The 6,133-nt window shown below is 38.2% G+C and overlaps 1 protein-coding gene across 2 annotated transcripts in view; it reads right to left on the reverse strand.

The window, feature by feature from the left end:
* The window catches only part of atp2b2 (ATPase plasma membrane Ca2+ transporting 2), a 192,984-nt gene extending 188,066 nt beyond the window's left edge, over window positions 1-4,918 (reverse strand). For both annotated transcript variants that reach the window (XM_088338106.1, XM_088338107.1), the window contains exons 1-2: window positions 4,861-4,918; window positions 3,550-3,715 (exon numbers count right to left, since the gene is read on the reverse strand). The gene's annotated coding sequence lies outside the window, so the exon portion shown is untranslated. The remainder of the gene's footprint in view (window positions 1-3,549; window positions 3,716-4,860) is intronic.
* Window positions 4,919-6,133: the final 1,215 nt, after the last annotated feature.

Raw genomic sequence — 6,133 nt, forward strand, 5'->3', positions numbered from 1 at the left:
AAGCAACACCTAGAATAAGTGATTCCAACCTGTTCTCAAGGCCCTCCCCTGAGCCCTTTCTTTTTATTAAACCCCCAAGGTTACAAAAGAAGATCCGCCCTAAAGGGTGGGGCTATCAAAGAATGGCAACATGATTAGCAGATATTGACAATGTTGAAACAGTTCATTATAGTCAAAACATCAACAACAGCGTGCAGTAATAATCAAAAAGGCATTTTATGCCATTTCCTTAGCAGGTGTCTAATAATAAAGACGGATAAACTTATGATGAACAAAGCTGAAACTGTGCTCAAGTGGAGATAATTTACTGCAGCCAACCATACGTCCCCCTCAGTACCTCTCCACGTCAACACCAACTTTCCCAACCTTTTGAATGAATCTAAAAATAGTTATTCCAAAACCTTAAAACATGCTCACCACATGAACTAAAACGATTAATTAAACCCCCCCAAGATTTCCAGGAAACGGGTTAAGTCGGATTTGCGTATGAAAGTCAGGAATGTCAGATTCAAATAATAAACACCATCATGAATTCACTGCAGTATACCTCAGGTAGTGTGTACTTTTTTATCTTGACAAAAATAAATTTGACTTAAATCACTTACATTTATCTATAGAATTGGAATGTCACCAGGGAATCACCTTATGTCTGAATAGTGACTATACCAATAAAGAAAACGGATGGACTCAGCTATGTTGTGAACTGCCATTTTCATGCAAATTTGAGCCCGTAGTAGAGATCTGCTTGGATGTGGTCAGACGATTAGTTTTACTCTAAGAAATGAATACCATGACATAGCAAAACAAAGTATATTTGGTAAGGAATTCAAGTAGCATTCGATAAAAACACGGGCTTCCCCCAAGGCTAAAATTTCTAATTGAGTTCAGCACCAAATTGAACTCATTCAGAGACACTAACCTCTTAACGATGCTTTCATTGAACATGCTTTAATTGTTGGCAAATGTTCAATTCCCCACTCTTCGCTAAATAGAAAAATATCCTTACATTGATTTGGGGCACTAAAAATGTTCTAATTTTTATCAAATAACTGCGATGCAAATGTTAATAGTGTAAAAGATAAATATTGTATTACAACAGTTTCAGAAGAAAAGTCGAGAGTCAAACCAAACAGAGCCGTAATGTAACAAAATCCCTATATAACAAAGTCAACAAGACCGCTATAAATTCCATTGCACAATATTTTGAGAGTGAAGTCAAATGGCAAAGAGTGTAAACAATACAATATAAAAACCTAAGTGATTATTACCAGTACCTGAGATGATCCAGATTAAAGCCGAAATGAGCAAGACGTGATTGGTCTAACAAAAAGCAAAAGTTTTTTTCTAAAAAAAAAAACTCCAAATTTTTTGAACAGCGAACACAGTTTGAAATGATCAAAAACGTATGAAAATGGGGAAAAAAGATACGTCGACAGGTATGATATTGATCTTGATCTGCCAATGAATAAGACGTAGGTTCATTTATTTATAAATCTGTGACTCAACGGATGTAATAAGTCACATCCTATGGCCAAATGCGAAAGTCATTTGAATAGTTTATCAGTAACGAAAAACGAGCAATAGAGTGATTTTTCACACTATTTGTGGATATATCTTCACCTAGAGTGCCAGATTACTTTGTATATTTGACAGTGGGACAGATAAAACAACAGACTTTGAGATATATTAATGCCACAAAATGTAAGTGGTACGAGCAAGGTTGCATTTACCAAATCCAACTTTTTTGCCCTATGGATAGAGAAATATATCTCGTGTATTTCAAAATGAGCCCAACTAAGTTACTGTGCTCAATACTCTAGGTAAGATCAGTCCTAAAAAATCCAGTCCGACCAGACCCGGCCTGAGGGTATAAAAGCCCGAACCCGACAGTTAAACTTGATTTGAGCGACGGGGACCGACAAAAACCCAAATGCTCACATTTTATTTGTGTGGAGGAAAGGTCTTTTTGGCCGTCTCCGACTACTAAAAGCCCGGCGCCGGGGTGCGCAGTATCCATGCTACCGTGCCGAGCTCGCAAAGGTGATGTTTGCCATCTCCGACAAGAGACAGCCCGATGCTGCAGTGTGCACTTTGACGCTGAAGTGTGCAGCATGCATGTTACCCTGACGACCTTTCATAAGAGATTCTTGCCGTCCCAGCAATGAACAGCCCAGCTCTGAAAGTGCACAGCATACACGCTACCCCAAGTATTTTGTAGGGGTGATTTTTGCTGTCTCCGACAACGAAAGTGCACATTTCGGCTCTCATGTGCGCATTATGCATGCTACGCTGACTACCTCAAAAACGAAATATTTGCCATTTCAGACAACGAATGCTCGTCAGAGATGGCAAAAAAATCGAGAAAAAATAAGATGTGGGTGTAAATTCATTAGCCACGACAACAGCATTTTATTTGTACCAAACATTTTTTTTTGCGCATGCGCATCTTTTACTGGCAAGAGGACACCAGCCTCACCAAGCCCACCAGCTACGTCGAAGAGTAAGACAAGAGCCGAGGAAACCATAAATGCCCCTTAATTCTCATATAAATGCATCCATCCATTTTCTGGATCGCTTATTCACTAGGGTTGCTATATTCGGGCAGGGGACGGGGATCGCCAGCCAGTCGCAGGGCACACAGAGACTAACAACTCACCTAGGGATAATTGAGACCTGGCAATTAGCAAGCATTGCTTGCATCATGCATGTTTTTGGAATGTTAAGGAAACTGAAATGCCCGGAGGAAACACGCAGACACGGGGAGAACACTCCGGAAAGAGAAGCTGGTAGCTGTAATGGAACACTGGACCTACGAACCATATGCAATGAAAATTAAATCAAAGCTAAAAGCAGCAAATACCGCCAACTGAGGAGTCATCATCATGAGATAATGGTGACGATGCATATACCACATTAGTTATATTACTATTAGCCCGCTGTACCCATGTTAATTGATCGTTCCAATGTTTGACGTGTTTCCAAGCTCAAAGATGCCGAAAAAAAGAAACTATCATAAGCTAATAGCAGCTCTGATGAGTGCAACAAATGAGTTACTTGTGTCTATTTGTGTTTCTATCTCAGGAGACTTTGACTGTTATTCAAGGGTCCAGTCTTTCCACATGTTCCCACTGGCCATTCACTGTTTTCAAAACAAAAGTATTAATGTCCATTTTCTTAAGAATTCATCTTCAGTAAGATTCTGGTTGAGCTGATGCTTATCAAAGCTGAGTTTGGGGCTAGTAGCGTTTATTGACCAATAATAGGAGGAGAAAAAGAAAGGAAAACCAAAATAAACCAGTTGGCTAGTTCAAAAGTTTCTATTTCACACGCTTTGGAAGCTGCTAGAGTTAAAAAGAATGGTCTGAAGGGGTAAACAATTATTTTTGGGAACCAATGAACATTTTCCTCATAAGCAATGTTTGTATTCAAAGTGTTTTTGATTAGCAGCCATGAAGTATAAAACACCAGTGAGTTGAGGAAACACAAATAAATACGGATGTGAATTGTTAATGTACTAATGCTATCACTGCAAAAGGACACGGTACTCACAAAGGGGAATGGCGGGTCCTTTTCAATGTGCAATATCCTCCGGGTGTTTAGTGCCAATCGGCTCACCTGCGTGCCTCTAAAGGCAATGCGGAGCTTACCGCTCGGCCTTTTCCTTCTTGTATGCACTCCGGCCGAGGCATTATGAGAGGCTGAAAGAGAGGCAACACTTGGAGGAGGAGGAGGAAGATGTGGAGGAGGGAAGGAAGGAAACAATCATTAGTGGGTATTTACATTATAAAGATTGCCTTCAATATTATTTTTTGTGAAGTAATAGGTTTTTGTGCAGGGTTAGCAACCCAAAATGTAGAAAGAGCCATATTAAAAAAAGAAAATAAAAAAGAAAAGAAGCTTGCAGCCACAAACAATGTAAAGCTTTATATAAGCCTTGTAAAAACACACACCGATATATATCCATTGGAAAACATTAAAAATGTTTGTGTCATGTTGGTCCTGCTACAGGAACCATATCCTTTTCCATTATCAAACATTTTTGAAAAAACACCAGGTAGCCACTAGGGAGCACTGAAAGAACTGCATGCTGCTCCAGAGCTGCTGGCTGCTGACCTCCTGGTTAGTGTTTAGGTTCTATTTTGGATTACTAATTTGAATGAGAACCGACATTTATTTGTCCTGGCTGTGTGATGAAGCTGGAATCAGAGTTAAGGGCATTACTGAAAAACAGTAATAAATTGCAGGTACCTTTTATAAAAAGTACTCTGATTACCCCCCAGATTACTAGCATCAAAATGTAACGCGCTACTGCGAAATTAACTGGTTACAGATTGCTGTACATATTCGCAGAGCAGCAGACCCCTATAACTGCTCTGGGTACTGTAAGTAACAATTGACATCAAACACATACAGGTATTTACCCTGCAGTTTAAACCATTATCTCACTTAAAATACACAGCCAAAGCAATCATGCATTTCACAGAATACATTCCCACATAATAACATCCAACACTAATTAGTGTGACGCCCAGCTGCCCTAATAAAGGATTTATCACTGTTTCCTAAATGCTATAATTAATTTTGTATTAAAAATGTTTCATCTGTTGGTCATTTGTAGAAAAAAAGACAATTTGATGTAGAACGTTAGCTTAGCCAGCTAGCAGAGGGAAGTACAGTAGTTATGTTATGCAATGCAGGTATTTTACACCTCTCGAGTAATTTGACTTTTATTTTTAATTTTAAACCTTTTAATATAAATTAAATAAATAATTTTGTAAATTAAATATTATACATTGAATAGGTACAGCAGGAAAAAAACGTTTAGTATGATTGGCGTTTTACCAGTAATTCATAACTTACCTATTTTCTCACTTCGTAATCAGGAGCCGCCATTGAACCTCACCGACCATAAGTGATGTGTCGTTCACGAACGGCAGAGCTCAATCAGCCAGCTCTTTTATTGACCGACAGGAGTCGGCGCCCTTCGAGGCGCTTTTTTCCCCCTTCTGCGTTTGGTCAATATCCATTGTTTCCCGGATGTTGAGTTTAAATTTGTTGAGTATATCAAAGGTAAAAATTGTTTTCTATTTTATCTTTTCTTTTGTAGATAAGTATAACAGGTTTGAATGATTTGTGTTTTTAGGGTCAATATGTTACATGATAGAGCAGCACGGCGGTTGGGTGGTTAGCGCACAGCCGCACACTGCGAAGGTTGAAGTCCAGCTTTCCCTGTGTGAAGTTTGCATGTTCTCCCCGTGCCTGAGTGGGTTTCCTCCCTCATTCCAAAAACGCATTTCAGGTTAAATGGCCAGTTAAAATTGTCCCTAGGTGTTAATGAACGAGTGAGTTGTCTGTCTCTGACTGGCAACCAGTTCAGGGTGTCCCCTGCCCACTGCCCAAAGATAGCTGGAATGGGCTCCAGCACCCCCGCGACCCTACTGAGGATAAGCAGTGCAGATGATGGATGCACATTTCACAATTAGCCTCTTTTTAAATGTAAAATTCATTTTTGTATTTAATAGTTTATTGGTTAATGCACTGAAAAGTCTATACATTATTCTTAATTTTTTTGTGTATTTTTCAGGGATTCTGAGTAGCTGAGACTCTTCGTGATTTAGGGCTATACAAATAAAAATGACTTGACTTGACTGAACTTTAAACCTTTGATGTATAAAAAGGTTGAAAAAAAATTTGTTTTAAGTTCAATGTAAATTGAAACAAAAAATTGTACTACACTTTAGTAAAACAATTTTTTTGCCTAAATTATGCGTTTTGTGTATAATGTTATGTCATTACTGGTAATATACCCATTTTCCTTTTCTCCAATTTTTTTCCTTTCATTTTCATTCCTTTGATTCTTTTTCTGTAGCTTACGGATAGCCATCGCATAAAAATGTCTAGTTGGTAATTTGAGGGAAATGTATAGTAAAAAAAAATGGGTCAAAAGTTCCTTCATTCATTTTGCCATGTTTTTCGTAGTATTTCAAATATTTGAACATTTTTCTCAATGTGAATACATTATACATTTTCAATTTGTTTACATTTATTTTTAGCTAATTATACATATATGTGTGATTGATCTTATAAATTGTCCAAACATCTGGTACCTACTATGTCAGATCTTAAAAATAAA

Source organism: Urocampus carinirostris, chromosome 6, assembly GCF_059441175.1.
Source record: "Urocampus carinirostris isolate Australia breed hairy pipefish chromosome 6, RoL_Ucar_1.0, whole genome shotgun sequence".
Taxonomy (NCBI): Eukaryota; Metazoa; Chordata; class Actinopteri; order Syngnathiformes; family Syngnathidae; genus Urocampus; species Urocampus carinirostris.